The sequence below is a fragment of the Crinia signifera genome, chromosome 19 (assembly GCF_055691185.1).
Source record: "Crinia signifera chromosome 19, ASM5569118v1, whole genome shotgun sequence".
Lineage (NCBI taxonomy): Eukaryota > Metazoa > Chordata > Amphibia > Anura > Myobatrachidae > Crinia > Crinia signifera.
The window spans coordinates 144,931,184-144,953,421 of record NC_139226.1 but is presented as its reverse complement, the minus strand read 5'-3'; the positions used below and the strand labels follow the sequence as shown (position 1 = coordinate 144,953,421).

At 46.7% G+C, this 22,238-nt stretch overlaps 1 pseudogene; it reads left to right on the top strand.

The window, feature by feature from the left end:
* The first annotated feature begins 1,831 nt into the window (after window positions 1-1,831).
* The window catches only part of LOC146041660 (protein TFG pseudogene), a 65,634-nt pseudogene continuing 45,227 nt past the window's right edge, over window positions 1,832-22,238 (top strand).

Below are 22,238 nucleotides of genomic sequence, written 5' to 3'. Positions count from 1 at the left end.
GAGAGGTAGGCTCCTCCCATCGGAATCCCACAATGCTACAGTTCGTTTTAGGTGCCCACAGGAGTGGGTGCAATGCTGAAAAGGGCTGCTGGAGCAGCCTTTATTAGAGTATCTAGGTGTTTGTTTGTTTTCTTAATTTTACACTTCGTTTAGGTAGGCACAGTGGGCCTTATTCTAGTTCACTCTTTCTGACCGAATCCTTAGATGGACAAAACCATGTGCACTGTAGGGGGGCAGATGTAAAATGTGCAGAGAGAATTAGATTTGGGGAGTTATTTTGTTTCTGTGCAGGGTAAATACTGGCTGCTTTATTTTTACACTGCAATATAGATCTCACTTTGAAGTAAAACCCCACCCAAGTCTAATTCTCTCTGCACAAGTAACATCTGCCCCACATGCAGTGCACATGGTTTTGCCCATCTAAGAAGGATTTTGTCAGAGTGAATTAGAATAAGGCCCAGTGTGAGGATTCTACATAAATCCGCACACTAAGAGCGCAGTAGGGGCTGACAGAAGCGCGTCCTGTCAGCTCCCTGTGTGCAGAGAAACACTGTCTGGTCTCTCTGCACAGCGCTTGAAACTTCTTTGAAAATAAGTTTTCGATAAACCTAAAGGGATTCCCTCCAAGGCGGTTCCTGCGTACACCATTGCCCAGGGAGGTACGTCTCAGAACAGCCCTTTTGGGGGCGGCACAGTCTCTCCTGCAAAAGGGCGTGGTGATCTCGGTACTGCGAGAGGACAGAAAGAAGGATTTCTACTCCATTCTGTTCTTAGTACCCAAACCAGACAATACGTTCAGACCAATTCTGAACTTGAACTCCTTAAATCTGCATTTATGGGTAGATCATTTCAAGATGTAATCTCTAAGGTCGGTACTGTTGAGCCTGGAACCAGGAGAATTTCTAGTGTCGGTGGACATTCAAGACGCATTTTTACACGTGCCTATATATGCAGATCATCAGTCTCTACTGCGATTTGTGATAGGGGATCTTCACCTACAGTTTCAAGCACTACCTGTCGGTTTAGCTACTGCCCCAAGGGTATTTACAAAAATGATGGCAGTAATGACGGCAGTTCTCCGACAAAAGGGAATTGTGGTTGTCCCGTATTTGGACGATCTCTTGTTCAAAGTGGAGTCTGCAGAAAGGTTGCGTCAGGACCTCTCAGACACTATTCAGTCTTTGCTAAATCACGGCTGGATTCTAAACCTACAGAAATCTCAGCTGTGTCCCACTCAGAGACTCCAATTCTTGGGAGTTATATTGGATACCCATTTACATCGGGTGTTTCTGCCAGAGTCTAAGGCAAGGGACATTTGTCAACTGGTGTGGCAAATTCTGGGGCCGCCAGATCCTTCTGTTTGGGGTTGCCTAAAGTTATTAGAAAAGATGGTGGCCACATTCGAGACCCTGCAATATGCCAGGTTTCATTCTCGAACGTTTCAGTGGAACATTCTGGCAGTTTAGTCAGGAAACACCAAACCATGAAGACAGAAAAAGTAGTTTTGACACCGGAAACACGATCTGCTCTGAGGTGGTGGATGGATGTGGATTCTTTCCAGTGGGGCCGATCCCTACGGACTTGGGAGTGGCTGCTGGTTACCACCGATGCCAGTCTCGGGGGCTGGGGTGCGGTGGCTCTGGATTTGAGATTACAGGGTCTGTGGTCCAGAGAGGAGTCTGTACTTCCAATAACTATCTTGGCGTTAAGGGCAGTATGGAAGACCTTGTCACAGGCGGAGGAGAAGTTGAAGGGTTCTCCCATCCATATTAAGTCAGACAATGCCACGGCGGTGGCATATTTGAATCATCAGGGAGGCACACACAGCAAGATGGCGATGTTGGAAGTGACTCGGATCCTGTCAGCAGTGTTTATCCCGGGAGTAAAGAATGTGGAAGCGGACTTCCTGAGCAGGGAGGAGCTGCTAGAAGGCGAATGGGTGCTGCATCCTCAAGTATTCCAGGAGATTGTGGACCTCTGGGGCCTGCCAGAGGTGGATTTGATGGCATCACGGTTCAATTGCCAGGTACCCAGGTTCTATTCCAGGACCAGGGATCCACTATCGTGGGCGGTGGATGCGATGACAGTGCCTTGGAATGTCCAGTTGGCTTACGTTTTTCCGCCATTCCAAATGATTGCCCGGGGGACTCAAGTCATCATGATAGCTCCAGATTGGCCAAGGAGATCCTGGTACTCCAGCATTCTGAGGTTGTCGATAACATCATTGCGTCTTCCTCTACGTCCAGATCTGTTAGACAAGGCCCGTTCTTTCATCAGGACCTAGGTCGGCTGAATTTGACGGCTTGGCTTTTGAAACCTCCATCTTAAGGAAGAAGGGGTAAATGTATCCTCCACCAATGTATCCAAACAGAGCCCCCCAAGGTTCAGTTGTTTAGGGTGAAGCTTTTCCACATGGAGTGGGTGGAGGCCTCTCTGCAGAAGGAAGAACGCACGGAACAATTCTTTCAGATTTGGGGGGGATTTATTGACTATCAACTGTGCTCAAGGCACAAATATTGAAATGTTTTAGTTCAACGCAATGGTATGAGCCCCAAATTTTTTCAGGTAATCCACCAATTGCTCTTCAGGTTAACTGACTCTAGAACCGATTGTGCACGGTCCTCCAGTTGCATCCATCCAAAAAGACCTATAGACAAAAGCAACAGGTCAAATACCTGTTAAAACCATATTCAATTGTTCTTGAGCCAAATTGATTTTCAATACTTTTGTTTCCATCTCTGCATGACTATTTTGTAAACTGTCAATATCCATGTTATGTTCAGTCCTCAATAACAAACTTTAATAATAAAAAAAAAAGGAAGAAGGGGTTTTCGGATGCCGTTATTAAAACTATGATTAAGGCAAGGAAGCCGGTGTCTTTGGCCAATTACTATAGGGTATGGAAAACATACATTAGGTGGTGTGAGAGACAAAGAGCTCACACTTCCAGGTTTAAGATTTCCAGGTTACTGTAATTTTTGCAGGATGGATTTTCTTCTGGACTGAGTCTACAGTTGTGTAAAGTGCAGAGTTCGGCATTGTCCATTTTCTTTCAAAAGAAGGTGGCATTACTGACTTTTCTTCAAGGGGTCATGAGATTAAAACCCCCTTATAAACAGCCGGTGGCTCCATGGGATTTGTCTCTGGTGCTGGCGGTTTTTTAAAAACATCCTTTTGAACTGTTGAGGTCGGCTGATTTAAAAATTTCTCACGTGGAAATTAGTTTTCTTACTGGCTTTCACCTCGGCTAGGCTAGTTTCAGAGTTGGGAGCATCATCTTGTAAGACTCAATTTTTGATTTTTCATGCGGATAGGGTTGTATTGAGTACAGTCCCTAAATTTTTGCCTAAAGTTGTCTCTCTTCATTTAAACCAAGAAATTGTCCTTCCGGTATTCAGTCCTCCGGAGGATTCTAGGAAAAGGGACAAACGAAGGAATTTCGATGTTTGCGCTTTGCGCATTTATGTGGACAGGGTGAAGGATTTCCGTTAGATGTATTCTTTGTTGGTCTTGTTTGATGTACACAAAAGAGGCTGGCCTGCTTCGAAACAGACCATTGCTACGTGGTTGAGGTCAGTTATTGCATTTGCATACATTAAATTTGGAAGACCAGTTCCTCCTAGGATAAACACTCATACCACCAGGTCGGTTGCAGCCCCTTGGGCGGTGCACCATGGAGCTACAGCGGAGCAAGTATGCAGGGTGGCCACTTGGTCATCTCTTCACACTTTTACCAAATTCTACAGGTTCCATGAGTTTGCGTCTCATCACGCAGTGATGAGAACTGCAAACCTGAGCGTACCCTCCCAAAGGACCTGCTCTTGAACGTCCCAATGTGAGCTGTCACCAGGACAATTGAAGAGAAAAAAGGGATTTTTGTAAGAACTTACTGTTCGAATCCTTTTCTCTGATATTGTCCTGGTGACACCGCGATCCCTCCCTTACGCTCAGTAAGTAAGACCATTTCATGTGTTGTCATGTTATATTGGTTATGTTTAAAATGTTATTGTGCATAAAAGATGTTCAGGCGTTGTACTGAGTTTATGTATCCTAGTGTGCTCTTGAAGTTGAGCATTGTGGGATTCCGATGGGAGGAGCCTACCTCTCAAAGTTTTAGCGTGGGTGCCTGGCTCCGATGGACCCTGTTACATCCCAATGTGAGCTATGTCACCAGGACAATATCAGAGAAAAGGATTCGAATGGAAAGTTTTTACAAAAAAACTTTTCTTCTGACTGTCTCCTCGGGCCAACTCTCTTTCACTCCTCCTTCGCTCTCTATTACTCAATGTGCCCTATAACTGACTCTGAAAAGGGAGGAGGGGGGGGCAAAAATATTGTGCCTAGGGATGGCCTGACCTCTAAATCTTGACCTGCCTCTCCTTGCACACTGCAACCCCGCAGCCGCCCTGCGCTCTCCCCAGCCGGACTCAGCCCCGTGTACACAGCAGAGCTGCTTCTGTAGAATAGGCCCCACTTCCTGGAGGCCTGGTGCGGGCTGGCCAATCTAGGGGTGCTTGATGCCTGCTACATCTAAAGAGGATCCCTGTGGTACAGAATGCAGTGCTGTGGGGGGGTCACTGAGGCTCACTCTCCGGGACTTCTAATGTCTGAGGAGGGAAGGCAGCTGGTGTAAGGTATGTGCCATGCTGGCAGGGAAGGGGAGAGGAGGCGGATGTGCCATACAGGAGATGAAAGAGAATAGGCTGCTATAGCACTGTAGGTAAGGAGCACTTGTGTAGCATAATATAATAGGCATGATATGTATTGGGCACTACGGTGTGTGGTGTAAAGTGAATTGGTACTATTATGTGGCCACACCCCTTCCCCACAAAGCCATGCCCTAAATTATATGTACCTTTCTTTGTGAGTGGGCCAATTGATACTCCTTCTTTCCCCCCCCCCCCCCCCCCCCCCCTTCCTTCCCAGACCCACATGTGCCATGCTGGGGATAATGGGAGAGGAGGTTTTATTCCATTGGGACTCAGAAAAGGTCAGGTAGGACCCCAATTTTTCTAAGTGAGGGTTCCCAGGGACCCACTATTTTTTTGGGTTTTCACGATCACTGGAAGCCCTCTCTAACCACCCCTCTAACTCTCTTTCCCCGACACCCTCTTTGTCTCTCAATCTTATCAGAAGCATAATATGTCCCAATCCAGAACGAGTGGAATAGGACCCCATGTTTGTAATGAGCACAAGGAAAAAGGATCTTAATCTATTGAAGAAAAAGATAACGGCGCCTGTGATATAGGTTGGTCCTCAAAAGCAGCTGCTAGGTTATGGGGATAGTCAATCCCTATGAGATAAAACATGGAAAAATATATAATGATAGCAGCGCTTAGCTACAATGCATACAAACTACACAACAAGTATAATGAAAATTTTATGTAAGAAAAATTGGTACTTGTTTCCTAGCACGGCCACATATCTTATGGATCGTGTACCTTTAGTTAAGGTACACGATCCATAAGATGGACCCGATTTCCTTTGAAATCAGGTCCATTTGGCCGGCTAGGACAAAATATCGGGGGCATCGCGTCGGTCGGGACCGTTAACAATGGTCCCGACGCGATGCCCGCGATTTCCCCATAGGCTTCAATGTTAAAAAATATTTTAACATTGAAATCGTGTCGGGAAAGGTAAAATATCGGGGGCATCGCGTCGGTCGGGACCATTAACATAGGTCCCGACGCGATGCCCCCGATTTTTACATAGGCTTCAATGTTAAAAGATTTTTTGAACATTGAAATCCTGAAAAAATGTGAAATGGGCCAATATGACCCATTTCACATTTTAGATGTCCCCGTCGTCACCCCACGATAGACGCCAACCCGAAGCGTGGCGAGCGGCGGCGGTGCGCGTCCTCCGACCTTTTCATTCCCCTACTATCCACGTCGGCGTGGAGTTGAGAATAGAATAGTGTGGCGAGCGCAGCGAGGGGACGCGGATACCTTCACAGGTAAACGCGTCCCCTCGCGGGCTTCACAGGTGTCCGTGGCGACGCGGACACCTGTGAAGTCCGCGAAGGGACGCGTTTACCTGTGAAGGTATCCGCGTCCCCTCGCGGGGCACGCTTCGGTCTCGGTGGCTCGCTGCGCTCGCCACACTATTCTATTCTCAACTCCACGCCGACGTGGATAGTAGGGGAATAAAAAGGTCGGAGGACGCGCACCGCCGCCCCTCGCGGGCTCGCTGCGCTCGCCACGCTTCGGGTTGGCGTCTATCGTGGGGTGGGGTGTACGTCGTGACATTTGGGGGGGTTGGGAATATTTTACATTGAATCCAATGTAAAATCGGGTCCCAGGGACCCGATTTACATTTAATTAAAAAAAAAAAATCGGGTCCAAAATCGGTCGGTCGTGACGATCGCATCGCATGCGACCAAATCGCATGCGATGCGATCGACCCGATTTTTCCGACACGACCACCCCGATGTAAATCGGTGTGGCCGTGCTAGGAAACAAGTACCGAAAAATTGTTTAAAACATACACATGAAATGAATTAATGATGGCTGATTGACAAGCTTCCTCTCAGGATAAGTTATGAAATTGCTCAAATAGGTCTTTCCTGTCTGGTGACTAAATTCTGACCTGCCGTCTGCTCAGGAGGGAGATAGGACACAGCGGCGTGTCCTAGCTCGTCTCTTGCCTGCCTAAGCCACCTCCTCTCAGCATATATATCAGAGATATCTTTCTCCCTTCACCTGCGGACCGGTTGCTGGGGATCCACTGCTGACCTGTCTCATGGAGCTGTCGCTGTGTGCGGCTTCGCTGTGCCCGGGTCTCGACAGTGAGACTTGACACTGCAGCCGCGTGAGGTAAGCCCAGCTCCTTGCCGCTTCCTCCCTTCCCGCACCTGCCGGAGATCCTTTGCTCTACCCGGCGGTGGGGACGCCGTGGGAAGTTATATGTACAGCGGCTGCTCCACTATTTGCTGCAGCTATGTGCGCTTCCTCCTGCACATCGGCGGCTGCTGGCTCTGGGTGTCTGCCTCTGAGGTAAAACAACGAATATGAAGAATAAATGCTAAGCCACTCCATTTATTCTTCATATTCATCATTTTATATGTCACTAATACCTTGCTTTTAACTGTACATGTTTGTATCTCTTCTGCATTTACGAGCAATCTTTTTATATCCTCTTTGCTGCTAATATCTGAATTTTTTTTCCTTTCCTTCCTTCCTCCTCCTTTGTACAACAATTCCAACTTTAATACTTAAGAGGATTGATCCCATTTATTGTATTGTATTTTTATAGTGTCCATTTATATAAAATAAATATTTTTTAATCTGTATATATTTATACTACTCTTTTTATATTTATTGCTATAGTCGCCGGGTTTTAAATACTTTTTACTATATATAATGTCCTGGGACGGCACTCCCCAGATGAATGCAGGCAAGCTCTCCCCCCTAGGGAGTAAGACGGGAACCGGTGCGCTCCGTGCTAGCTATGCTAGCAGCCAGAAATATACACAGATGGGGAGGCGGCGGCACTCGATTGTGAAACATGCACCTTGATAAAGGGACCTAGCTGTCTCGAAACGTTGGTAAATCTGCCTGTGTCTTTATTCAAGTGCCCCTGCCTCCCCATCTGCATATTATTTACTTTGGCTCCTAAATTTTTGTCCTGGATCCTAAATTTTAGAAAAATTTGTCAAGCCCTGGCTTATGTGTAAGTTGCTATAATGCGCAGAAACAGTCCTCAGTCTCAAGCCCTGTACACACGCTTAGATTTGATGTTAGATTCGATTTCCTATTAGATCTGGCATTAGATCATCCCATTCGATTTGGCATTAGATCTGTACTTTTGCATTCGATTCGATTTCACAATGTAGGCACAATGTACTCATTTGATTTACTGGATCGAATTTGAGATTTCCTTGGCTGCACAGTAGATTTTTCTATTCGATTTTGAGAAAACGGGAGCGTGCATCGAATTGATCAAAAACTGGGAAAATCTAAGCGTGTGTACAGGGCTGCTTGGTCTTGGCTAGTAAACTATAATCTGCACCACAGCAGTCTGTGATAATGTCTAATGGGCCCCACACGCAGGGTGACATTCAGGCATTTTCTGAGCAATTTTACTAAATCACTCAGAAAATGCATGTAAACCGCTTCGTGTAGACCCCCCTCCCCCACTCGCGGCACCCAGATCCCTTACCCTCATTAAACTCACCCTGGTTGTGGCCGTGGCTAGCCAATCACAGCTTGCTGTGTCATTGCCACGCCCCCTAGAGCTGGCTGTATTAGCCTGCCCCAGACAGGAGGCAGCCAGTCCGACAGCGGAGGAGCAGAGAAGAGCTCCAGAAGAACAAGCCCTGGGAGGTGGCAGCCGTGCAAAAGAGCTCAAAAGGCCGCAGCACCCAGGTGAAGAACACAGATGAAGAAGCTGAAGCCCTGGGAAGCAGCAGCCATGCAAAAGAGCTTAAAAGGCTGCTGCTCCAGGTGAAGACTCTGCAGAAGACCTGGGGGGCATAGGTTCCCCTGGGTGTAGACAATGTGCAGTTTCATAAAATATTTTAAAACCTGTGTTTGTGTTTTTATTTGAATATTTCCTTTACAGGGGGCTATAGGTGCTGGTGGGCCTTTAATGCCCCACATGCTGGTGCCTGTGGTTCTCCCAAGTACCAGCATGTGGGGCAGGCTTGCTGGGACCTGTAGTCCTACTGTAAAAAAAACAGCTATCAACCCTGCAAGGGATAGTCCCAGGCTTCAGGTCTGGGGTGCCCTGGAGAAGGGGACTCCACCTCCCCCAAAACTCCTGGCCTGGGCTGACTAGTTAGGGTGGGTAATGTTTTGTGCCAGGGGACCCCATCAAACTTATCTCCTGGCTATGGCATTACACCTGCTTGTGGAGCCGGATGCTAGTCCCCAAAATATGTGTGACCCTCACTCATTTTGTCCCCATATTTTGGGAACCAGGGCCGGCTCAAGAGTCGGTTTCTTGAGTATAGGCGGACTTTGGTATTAGAGAATCCAGGTCTGGCTCAGAGAGCTCAGAGCGGTAATGCACATGAGGGGGACCCCACACCAATTTTTTTTACATTATTTATTTTTGTATTATAGATATCCCCCATGCATTATTCAAACCCATTTAAATTTGAAGACTTTGTTTATTCCCCTGATGTTGCCTAAACACTTTCTGTGACAGGTTTTAAATCTCTCACAGACTCTCCCATTATGAATCTCTGGCACAAATCTCTCCGTGTGTAGGGCCCTTTAGAGAGAACTCTGGGATAGTATGATGGGTTTTTCTACATGTGGCCAATGTAATAGAAAGTTATTGTGGACAGTTTGATACTGGGTCATTGTGCTTGGACTGTCACACCAGGTCTTGTGTTGCATTAAGGGACTTGGCCATGGCCCTGCTCTGGTAGAACCCACATGTGCACAGGCTTTGGGGTGATTGGTCTCAGCACGTAAGTCTGGGATGAAAACTTTACAATTACTTGCCAATTGTACAGATGCAGAGGGGGGGATCACGGAGGCCGTGCATATTGCTGTTGGCTATGAGCATTGGTAGCATGCGGCTGCTTCAGCTGTTGCCTTCCGCCAGCCGTGGATTCCAGCTCCTGTATTTTGCTGCGCTTGCATGATGCCGGAATTCTGCTGGCCGGAATGCTGTTGTCTTTAAATTGATAACAGGCATCTTGAAGGGCGCTAAATCATAGGACTCCCATCTGCAGATGTATTGGCGCATGGTGCTGGGTGTACAGGCAGCCTATGTATTGGTGCTGGGTGTACAGGCAGCAGATGTATTGGTGCATGGTGCTGGGTCTACAGGCAGCCTATGTATTGGTGCTGGGTCTACAGGCAGCCTATGTGTTGGCGCATCGTGCTGGGTGTACAGGCAGCAGATGTATTGGTGCATGGTGCTGGGTCTACAGGCAGCCTATGTATTGGTGCTGGGTCTACAGGCAGCCTATGTGTTGGCGCATCGTGCTGGGTGTACAGGCAGCAGATGTATTGGTGCATTGTGCTGGGTGTACAGGCAGCAGATGTATTGGCGCATGGTGCTGGGTGTACAGGCAGCAGATGTATTGGCGCTGGGTGTACAGGCAGCAGATGTATTGGTGCATTGTGATGGGTGTGCAGGCAGCAGATGTATTGGTGCTGGGTGTGCAGGCAGCAGATGTATTGGTGCTGGGTGTACAGGCAGCAGATGTATTGGTGCTGGGTGTACAGGCAGCAGTTGTATTGGTGCATTGTGATGGGTGTGCAGGCAGCAGATGTATTGGTGCTGGGTGTACAGGCAGCAGATGTATTGGCGCATTGTGCTGGGTGTACAGGCAGCAGATGTATTGGCGCATTGTGCTGGGTGTACAGGCAGCAGATGTATTGGTGCATTGTGCTGGGTGTACAGGCAGCAGATGTATTGGCTCATTGTGCTGGGTGTACAGGCAGCAGATGTATTGGCGCATTGTGCTGGGTGTACAGGCAGCAGATGTATTGGCGCATGGTGCTGGGTGTACAGGCAGCAGATGTATTGGCGCATGGTGCTGGGTGTACAGGCAGCAGATGTATTGGCGCATTGTGCTGGGTGTACAGGCAGCAGATGTATTGGCGCATGGTGCTGGGTGTACAGGCAGCAGATGTATTGGCGCATTGTGCTGGGTGTACAGGCAGCAGATGTATTGGCTCATTGTGCTGGGTGTACAGGCAGCAGATGTATTGGTGCATTGTGCTGGGTGTACAGGCAGCAGATGTATTGGCTCATTGTGCTGGGTGTACAGGCAGCAGATGTATTGGCGCATTGTGCTGGGTGTACAGGCAGCAGATGTATTGGCGCATGGTGCTGGGTGTACAGGCAGCAGATGTATTGGCGCATGGTGCTGGGTGTACAGGCAGCAGATGTATTGGCGCATTGTGCTGGGTGTACAGGCAGCAGATGTATTGGCGCATGGTGCTGGGTGTACAGGCAGCAGATGTATTGGCGCATGGTGCTGGGTGTACAGGCAGCAGATGTATTGGCGCATTGTGCTGGGTGTACAGGCAGCAGATGTATTGGCGCATGGTGCTGGGTGTACAGGCAGCAGATGTATTGGCGCATGGTGCTGGGTGTACAGGCAGCAGATGTATTGGCGCATTGTGCTGGGTGTACAGGCAGCAGATGTATTGGCGCATGGTGCTGGGTGTACAGGCAGCAGATGTATTGGCGCATTGTGCTGGGTGTACAGGCAGCAGATGTATTGGCGCATGGTGCTGGGTGTACAGGCAGCAGATGTATTGGCGCATGGTGCTGGGTGTACAGGCAGCAGATGTATTGGCGCATTGTGCTGGGTGTACAGGCAGCAGATGTATTGGCGCATGGTGCTGGGTGTACAGGCAGCAGATGTATTGGCGCATTGTGCTGGGTGTACAGGCAGCAGATGTATTGGCGCATGGTGCTGGGTGTACAGGCAGCAGATGTATTGGCGCATGGTGCTGGGTGTACAGGCAGGCTGCAAAAGACACCGATACAAGAATGAATCCTGCTCCAGTTTTAAAGTTTAAAATTTATCATACAAGAGACCCTCTTCACTCCACATTATATATATATATATATATATAATTTATTTACAGTTTCTTATATAGCGCAGCATATTCCGTTGCGCAATATATATTCGAAGGAGCAATGCCTTATAATTTAATTTAAAAGTGCTACCCACTGTCCTAAAATACCCATACAAGAATAGTAAGTAGAGATATGGGTGCACTGAAAGTCCTGTAATCTCTTATATATTTGGCTACATCTGTCACTCAAAGTGTGTCTGGAGCTATAACGCTGGGTGGAGCCTCTGACTCACATGACTGACTCACATGACAGAACCAGCCCAGCGAGCCCACAGACAGTGCCAGACACCCTCTGCCTCTCCATGTTACACAGCAAAGACACAGCTACTCACCAGACACACCAGGTGAGCGCCCCCCCCCCCCCCCCGGCATCCCCACGATTAAATGGCACATGCAAAACACTGACATGGCTATGGTCGACAATGAAAAAGGTTGACAAGATTTATTTTTCACTTTTTCAATGTTTTCATATTCATTCTCATGTGTCGACATGGACACCAATGAAGTGCCACACTTATGTCAACATTTGACCTTTCTGTGTTGATTTTTTCTTGTGGCGATTTGCGGCACCCCAGCGACCCCCTCTTGCAATTCGCGGTACCCCCCCTCCCGCAATTCGCATCACCCAACCCCCACGACCCCCCCTCCCGCAATTCGCGGCACCCCCCACGCAATTCGCGGACACCCTCCACCTCCTTCCCCCCCTCCATTCACGGCAACCCCACGATTAAATAGAACATGCAAAACACTGACTTGGCTATGGTCGACAATGAAAAAGGTTGACATGAGTTTTTGAAGATTTATTTTTCACTTTTTGAATGTTTTCTTATTCATTCTCATGTCTCAACATGGACACCAATGAAGTGCCACACTTATGTCAACATTTACATTTGTTGACCTTTCTGTGTTGATTTTTTCTTGTAGCGATTCGCGGCACCCCCCCGTGACCCCCCTCCCGCGATTCGCAGCACACCCCCGCAATTCGTGGCACCCCACGCGACTCCCGCGATTTGCAGCCCCACCCGGTGACACCCCCCTCCTGCGATTCGCGGCACCCCGCGACCCCTCCTCCCACGATTCGCGCCAACCCCCCGGGACCCCCCCTCCCGCAGTTCGCGGTACCCCCCGCAACCCCCCCTACCGTGATTCCCCCCCCTGACCCCCCCTCCTGTCATTGCGGCAACCCCCCGCCCCCGCAACCCACCCTCCCACGATTAACTGCAACTCCCACAATTTGCGGCACCCACACCCCCCCCCCACGACCCCCCCCTCCCGCAATTCACGGCATCCACCCACGACCCCTCCTCCCGTGATTCGCGGACACCCCTCACCTCCTCCCTCCCCCCCGTGTGCGATTCACGGCAACCCCAGGATTAAATGGCACATGCAAAACACTGACACGGCTATGGTCGACAATGAAAAAGGTTGACATGAGTTTTTGAAGATTTATTTTTCTTTTTTTAATGTTTTCATATTTATTCCCATGTGTCGACATGGACAACAATGAAGTGCCACACTTATGTCAACATTTACATGTGTTAACCTTTCTGTGTTGATTTTTTCTTGTAGCAATTTTTTTCCAGTGACAACTATGTGCACGTCAACCTACACATCATCAACCAATTCTTTGTATAATATATAACACCTGTTCTGTTTTACTGTAGGTTTTTTTAAGTCAAATCTTTTACTGCTACTATTACTGTTTATGTAAATGCATTCTGAATGACAGTAACATCCTACCATCCTTCTACAAGAATATATAACCAACTAGGTGATTCATCGCGCCACCCCTGCCCCCCCCTCCCGCAATTCACGGACCCCTCGCGCACCCCCCCCCTCGCGCGATTCATGTCACCCCCCTCCCGCAATTCGCAACCCCCCCTCGCGCGATTCACGCCCCCTCCCACGCTTTGCGGACCCCCGCCCTCTGCCGCGATTCGCGGACACCTGCACCCCCTCCCTCCCTTGATTCATGGCACCCCCGCGCCCCTCCCGCAATTCACGGCACCCCTAAGCCCCTCTTTAGTCCCCCGTATACTCACACACCCCTATCACTACCCAGCTTCCTGCTCTCCTGAACCGTAAGCCCCCCCCCCCCACACCCACAAATGTTAATGTACTATCCACACTATCAATGTACATCTTACTCTGTAACCGCTTTTTAATGAAACAAAACAATACACCCCCCCTTCCACATCATATACTCTCTATGTAACACATTTCACCTATAAGTCAAGTTGCAATACAGGCCATCTGTCATACAATTCTAACCATCTTTCTCATATACAAATGTTCACAAATTAAGGGGGAGCAGCCCCTAACGACGGTGTGAAGAGCGCCCGTAGGGCGCAATGAATCACCTAGTACTAAATAAAATGTAACTTTTAAAATGAAATGATTCTGATTGACTCGCTAAGCAGTGAGAATTCGCTGCATGGCGAGTCTTCCAACGCTGACTGCCACAATCCACTCATCCCCGCCGCTTTGCGAATGGATGTTTTGCATTAACATCCATTCGTAGGGTAGCTTAACTACCATGGCTGCCAACCATCTAATTACTTTTTCCCCTGCTCGCAAACCAAAGTCAATCTGGACTGACCTAGACTTGCGGCATTTGGGTCCGAGAATGGGGAGGTGGCTAATGTATGTGACATCAGCTGCCCACCCCCAGAAGGCAAGTGCCTGTCTGCATTTCCTGGGCCCATCCATAAGGACCTAACATCTATGAGACCGTAAAGGTCCTTAAGGCTGGGCTCGACAAACTCCGGGAGCCAGGTCGCCATGGTGACCAGATTTTCCTTCCCGGCGACCAGATCCTGTGGGTGCTGTGGCCTGCTGATGAGATAGGTCATATGACGTGGCAGTGCCTCTACGCTCCTTTTATAACATTGTAGACCACATACCCATTGTTACTGGTCCAGCGGACAATAGTAGCCCCTTCGTAGGTGAACTCCTCCTGGCATGTATGTGGGTAGGAGATCCTTCTGAGCAACATTCTGCACTCAGATGCTGGGGTCTGCCACACGCTGTGAAGCCCCCCCCCAATTTCCGTAAGCCGATGATGTCTTGGCGCGGCTCTTCTGAACCTCCAGCCAGCACACTCTCCTGCAGAAGCACCCGGAGGATGATGACGAGGTGCAAGGGCAGGCGGCTCGCTATTGCGGAGGTCCCTGCTGCTGGCGAATAGCATCAAGCGGTGATGTGTCATCCATGACCGTGCTGGCGGAGGGGCCGGGCAGTAGAGGTAGCGCTCGTCTCGCAGTATGGAAGGCTGGTGCTCTGCATGGAAGATGAGCACCGTAGATGGAGGGGCCGGGTAGCCCAGTAATCCCAGGGAGCTTGCCAGATAAGGTTGCAGAAAATGAATGTGTGCCGGGCATCGGCGGTGGGAGGCTCTCTCCTCCTGCACCCCTACTGGAGAAGGTGAGCGGGGAGAGACACAATGCGTGCCGTTGAGGTTGTCCCATCCCTGGCTTTTATCTGCTTGTGTCATGGCAGATGCTGCCCCTGCTCTGTGCACAATGCATCGGCCAATGAGACCCTGGAGGGCAAGGGGTGACCAGGCAGAAGCTGCCCACAGGGGGCAGGGTGGAAGGAGGGTGCCCAGAAAGGGGATAATTATTAAGGGACAATGTGAGAAAGGGATCAGGTTGTAGAAGGGTACCCAGAAAGTAGGGATAACCATTAGGGAAGACCGACCAGAGTATCCAAAAAGTAGGGACAATCATTTAACAATGTATGCAGGGAACACAGAAAGAGGGATCAGGTGCAGGAGAGAGTCCAGAAAGTAAGGAAAGTTATTTGGGCAATGGATGCAGTGTGGCAGCGTCCCTCTGGCACAACTGGATGTCAGCAATGCAGTGATGGGGAAGTGATGTATAGTTCGGGAGATTTGGTCCCACCGTGGCTGGTTTCCTGGCAGTGGGTCATCTGTAGCTGCGCCCTGTCTGCCGCCGGAGTCGGGGTGATCGCCCTGTGCACAGCCGGTGTTAGTAGCCGGAGTCCATCATGCGCTGCTGCTGTCATTCTCCTGGCTGCGGCCACTACCAGCCCTCATATGCCACCCTCACAGTGCGGCAGTCACAGCTGTGGAACCCAGCGCCATCACAACAGCCTCCATGAGTACGCTGTATGGCGGTCTGCCTTTTAAATCCTCCCCTGGCCAATACTCCCTAGTAGTCAAACAAGCATTTATTAATGTCGGTAACAGAATAGGCAATGTCAACTAAATTATTGAGATAAGCTATAAATGATTTCTAGAATGAAGCACATTTTTTGGGGGGGGGGGGTGATTTAGTGTTTTAGTGTGTCTGGCTCCTACACTTTCATGCTGGCTCCTAGATTTTAGAGAAATTTGTCGAGCCCTACCTTATGGTGTAGGGAAAATAGCAGTATCACTATAAAGGTGGCCTATTCCCCATCACCATAAAGACCTTACATCTATGGGTCCTTATGGTGAAGGGAAATAGCATACACAAAGTAAGGCTGGCTAAATACCCTTCACCATAAAATAGCATTATTACTAGAAAGCTGGCCTATTTCCCTTCACCATAAGCACATTACATCTATGGGACCATAAAGGTCCTTACGGTGAAGGAAAAATAGCATTATCACTGTAAAGCTGGCTATATGCCCTTCACCATAAGGTCTTAACATCCTTTGGTCCATAATATCCTTATGGCGAAGGGAATATAGCATTATCACTGTAAAGCTGGCTATATGCCCTTCACCATAAGGTCTTAACATCTTTTGGTCCATAATGTCCTTATGGCGAAGGGAATATAGCATTATCACTGTAAAGCTGGCTATATGCCCTTCACCATAAGGTCTTAACATCCTTTGGTCCATAATATCCTTATGGTGAAGGGAATATAGCATTATCACTGTAAAGCTGGCTATATGCCCTTCACCATAAGGTCTTAACATCCTTTGGTCCATAATATCCTTATGGCGAAGGGAATATAGCATTATCACCGTAAAGCTGGCTATATGCCCTTCACCATAAGGTCTTAACATCCTTTGGTCCATAATGTTCTTATGGTGAAGGGAATATAGCATTATCACTGTAAAGCTGGCTATATGCCCTTCACCATAAGGTCTTAACATCCTTTGGTCCATAATATCCTTATGGCGAAGGGAATATAGCATTATCACTGTAATGCTGGCTATATATCCTTCACCATAAGGTCTTAACATCCTTTGGTCCATAATATCCTTATGGCGAAGGGAATATAGCATTATCACTGTAATGCTGGCTATATGCCCTTCACCATAAGGTCTTAACATCCTTTGGTCCATAATGTTCTTATGGTGAAGGGAATATAGCATTATCACTGTAAAGCTGGCTATATGCCCTTCACCATAAGGTCTTAACATCTTTTGGTCCATAATATCCTTATGGCGAAGGGAATATAGCATTATCACTGTAAAGCTGGCTATATGCCCTTCACCATAAGGTCTTAACATCTTTTGGCTCATAATATCCTTATGGTGAAGGGAATATAGCATTATCACTGTAAAGCTGGCTATATGCCCTTCACCATAAGGTCTTAACATCCTTTGGTCCATAATATCCTTATGGCGAAGGGAATATAGCATTATCACTGTAAAGCTGACTATATGCCCTTCACCATAAGGTCTTAACATCTTTTGGTCCATAATGTCCTTATGGCGAAGGGAATATAGCATTATCACTGTAAAGCTGGCTATATGCCCTTCACCATAAGGTCTTAACATCTTTTGGTCCATAATATCCTTATGGCGAAGGGAATATAGCATTATCACTGTACAGCTGGCTATATGCCCTTCACCATAAGGTCTTAACATCCTTTGGTCCATAATATCCTTATGGCGAAGGGAATATATCATTATCACTGTAAAGCTGGCTATATGCCCTTCACCATAAGGTCTTAACATCCTTTGGTCCATAATATCCTTATGGCGAAGGGAATATAGCATTATCACTGTAAAGCTGGCTATATGCCCTTCACCATAAGGTCTTAAAATCCTTTGGTCCATAATATCCTTATGGCGAAGGGAATATAGCATTATCACTGTACAGCTGGCTATATGCCCTTCACCATAAGGTCTTAACATCCTTTGGTCCATAATATCCTTATGGCGAAGGGAATATAGCATTATCACTGTAAAGCTGGCTATATGCCCTTCACCATAAGGTCTTAACATCTTTTGGTCCATAATATCCTTATGGCGAAGGGAATATAGCATTATCACTGTAAAGCTGGCTATATGCCCTTCACAATAAGGTTTTAAAATCCTTTGGTCCATAATATCCTTATGGCGAAGGGAATATAGCATTATCACTGTAAAGCTGGCTATATGCCCTTCACCATAAGGTCTTAACATCTTTTGGTCCATAATATCCTTATGGCGAAGGGAATATAGCATTATCACTGTAAAGCTGGCTATATGCCCTTCACCATAAGGTCTTAACATCCTTTGGTCCATAATATCCTTATGGCGAAGGGAATATAGCATTATCACTGTAAAGCTGGCTATATGCCCTTCACCATAAGGTCTTAACATCCTTTGGTCCATAATATCCTTATGGCGAAGGGAATATAGCATTATCACTGTAAAGCTGGCTATATGCCCTTCACAATAAGGTTTTAAAATCCTTTGGTCCATAATATCCTTATGGCGAAGGGAATATAGCATTATCACTGTAAAGCTGGCTATATGCCCTTCACCATAAGGTCTTAACATCCTTTGGTCCATAATATCCTTATGGCGAAGGGAATATAGCATTATCACCGTAAAGCTGGCTATATGCCCTTCACCATAAGGTCTTAACATCCTTTGGTCCATAATGTTCTTATGGTGAAGGGAATATAGCATTATCACTGAAAAGCTGGCTATATGCCCTTCACCATAAGGTCTTAACATCCTTTGGTCCATAATATCCTTATGGCGAAGGGAATATAGCATTATCACTGTAATGCTGGCTATATATCCTTCACCATAAGGTCTTAACATCCTTTGGTCCATAATATCCTTATGGCGAAGGGAATATAGCATTATCACTGTAATGCTGGCTATATGCCCTTCACCATAAGGTCTTAACATCCTTTGGTCCATAATGTTCTTATGGTGAAGGGAATATAGCATTATCACTGTAAAGCTGGCTATATGCCCTTCACCATAAGGTCTTAACATCTTTTGGTCCATAATATCCTTATGGCGAAGGGAATATAGCATTATCACTGTAAAGCTGGCTATATGCCCTTCACCATAAGGTCTTAACATCTTTTGGCTCATAATATCCTTATGGTGAAGGGAATATAGCATTATCACTGTAAAGCTGGCTATATGCCCTTCACCATAAGGTCTTAACATCCTTTGGTCCATAATATCCTTATGGCGAAGGGAATATAGCATTATCACTGTAAAGCTGGCTATATGCCCTTCACCATAAGGTCTTAACATCTTTTGGTCCATAATATCCTTATGGCGAAGGGAATATAGCATTATCACTGTACAGCTGGCTATATGCCCTTCACCATAAGGTCTTAACATCCTTTGGTCCATAATATCCTTATGGCGAAGGGAATATATCATTATCACTGTAAAGCTGGCTATATGCCCTTCACCATAAGGTCTTAACATCCTTTGGTCCATAATATTCTTATGGCGAAGGGAATATAGCATTATCACTGTAAAGCTGGCTATATGCCCTTCACCATAAGGTCTTAAAATCCTTTGGTCCATAATATCCTTATGGCGAAGGGAATATAGCATTATCACTGTACAGCTGGCTATATGCCCTTCACCATAAGGTCTTAACATCCTTTGGTCCATAATATCCTTATGGCGAAGGGAATATAGCATTATCACTGTAAAGCTGGCTATATGCCCTTCACAATAAGGTTTTAAAATCCTTTGGTCCATAATATCCTTATGGCGAAGGGAATATAGCATTATCACTGTAAAGCTGGCTATATGCCCTTCACCATAAGGTCTTAACATCCTTTGGTCCATAATATCCTTATGGCGAAGGGAATATAGCATTATCACTGTAAAGCTGGCTATATGCCCTTCACAATAAGGTTTTAAAATCCTTTGGTCCATAATATCCTTATGGCGAAGGGAATATAGCATTATCACTGTAAAGCTGGCTATATGCCCTTCACCATAAGGTCTTAACACCTTTTGGCTCATAATATCCTTATGGCGAAGGGAATATAGCATTTTCTTTATAGAGGTGGCTAATTTCCCTTCGTATGCAGGATCTGACCACTAGGGGCATAAAAGTCCTTACGGTGAAGGGGAATAAGCCTGCTCTGTAGTGATTTAGCTATTTTCCCTTCACCAAAAGGATCACCTCCTTTCCACGAAGGGCATATAGACACAACCGTGATAGGATACAGTCAGCTCCATGGACAGGAAGTTTCGGACCTGGGATTTGCCGGCTGCTTATGTGACTATCCTACCAGCAGCATGTAGCCTCCTGTGCACTTTGCAGATGATTAATACTTGCATTGATTTGCATGGTACTTGCTGGAGCTCCACCCCCTTTTCAGGCAATTAAAGGGGCAGAGTTAATGTGAATCATTTATCCCGGCAATTAGGGAAGAAACACATGCATACAATGGTTCCAGGGAATATATTCCACTGTTTCCTTTTTTTTTTGAGAGAGAGAGAGAGAGCTGCGCAAAGTACCCCTGGGGCGTATACAAAAATACCAGCTCGGTACATTGCAGCCTGACCTCATAATATCTCATCGCAATTCCCAGCATGCCTCGCACCTCCAGTTTCAAAAACTCAACCATGTGATAAAGATTGGGAATGAAAATAAAATACTATATACTGTATGTGTGTGTGTGTGTGTGTGTGTGTGTGTGTGTATGTATATATATATATATATATATATATATACACTGTATATACTATACCTATATTTAATACATACATATATATATATATATATATATATATATATATATATATTTGTCTGGCAATGTGCAATATTACCCTATTATCCTATGACAGATACAAATACAGATTGCAAATTTTGGTACTTGTGTATTTTGGCGGCGCCCGATTTCAGCATCGTTCGATGAACGCGTCGCATCGCATGCCATGTACCCGATGGCATGCGATGCGACACAATTTTGACCCCCTATACGATGAAAAATCGTATAAGCACCCTAATGGGTGCTTACAATGTTAAATGCACCCCCACGCCACCCCCCCACTATAAACGTGAACCCGAAGCGTGGCGAGCGTAGCGAGCCCGCGAGGGGCGTCGGTACGCATCCTATGACCTTTTCATACCCCCACTATCCACGTCGGCGTGGAGTCGAGAATAGATTGTGTGTCCACCGAGCCCGAAGCGTGGCGAGCGCAGCGAGCCCCGCGAGGGGACGCGGATACCTTCACAGGTAAACGCGTCCCTTCGCGGGCTTCACAGGTATCCGCGTCCGCTCGCCACGCTTCGGGCTCGGTGGCTCGCTGCGCTCGCCACGCTAATCTATTCTCAACTCCACGCCGACGTGGATAGTGGGGGTATGAAAAGGTCGTAGGACGCGTACCGCCGCCCCTCGCGGGATCTCTGCGCTCGCCAAGCTTCGGGTTCACGTTTATAGTGGGGGGGTGGCGTGGGGGTGCATTTAACATTGTAAGCACCCATTAGGGTGCTTAACATTGTATAAGCACCCACTAGGGTGCTTATACAATGTTTAATCGCATCGCATCGTATGGCATTGTATGCCATGTACAATGGCATACAATTTGAAAATTGTATGCCATCGTACACTAACCAACGAAATTGCGTCACATCGCATACCATCGCATGCGTTATGGTATGCGATGCGATGGGCGCCGCCAAAATACACAAGTACCCAAATTTTATATTAGTGTTTCAGGTGTTGGAGAAATGTAACTAATTTAAAATTTTACTTATTGATTGAGATATATATATATATATATATTATATATATATATATATATATATATATATATATATATATATATATATATATATATATTTATTATAGAAATTGGGGACGGTACCATTGAATAATTACAGAACCGCCACATCTGGTTATAGACCCAGTGAGATTTGTGTATTCTGCTGTCAGTCTTTTTGAAGATACAAATGAAATTGTCTGTCTGTCCATTTTTCCAATAACCCCCCATCATTTATATACAGTATAAGTCTAAGGAGAAAAAAAATCTGCAAATGTGTTAATGTTCTATTACCTAATTTGTATCCATTCCTGATCATATACAATTTTACAATGAATAATCCAGATTAATGCAGGGAACCCAATATGGCTCCTGTCCCTATTGAGGAGACTGGGAAGTGTCTAGACAGCAGTGTACATTGGCTGATCCTGCTTTATATGCACAATTGGCGCATGTGAATGGATTGCCTTGCAGCTATGATAAATCATGGGTTCCATCGCCGATCTGTGCAGCCATACAACCTGTCTATGCCGATACTATTATTGTATATAGAGGGAATGAGTGCTGTATACATGATCTGTACTGAATATCTGGTGATCAATGTATCTATCACTATACGCTAATATATATTATTCATACAATAGGGCATGGGCCGAGATCTACTGCGCCATGGAGAGTGATAAACCACCAACCAATCAGCTCCTACCTGACATTTTTCAAACCCAGTCTGTGAAATGTCAGGTAGGAGCTGATTGGCTG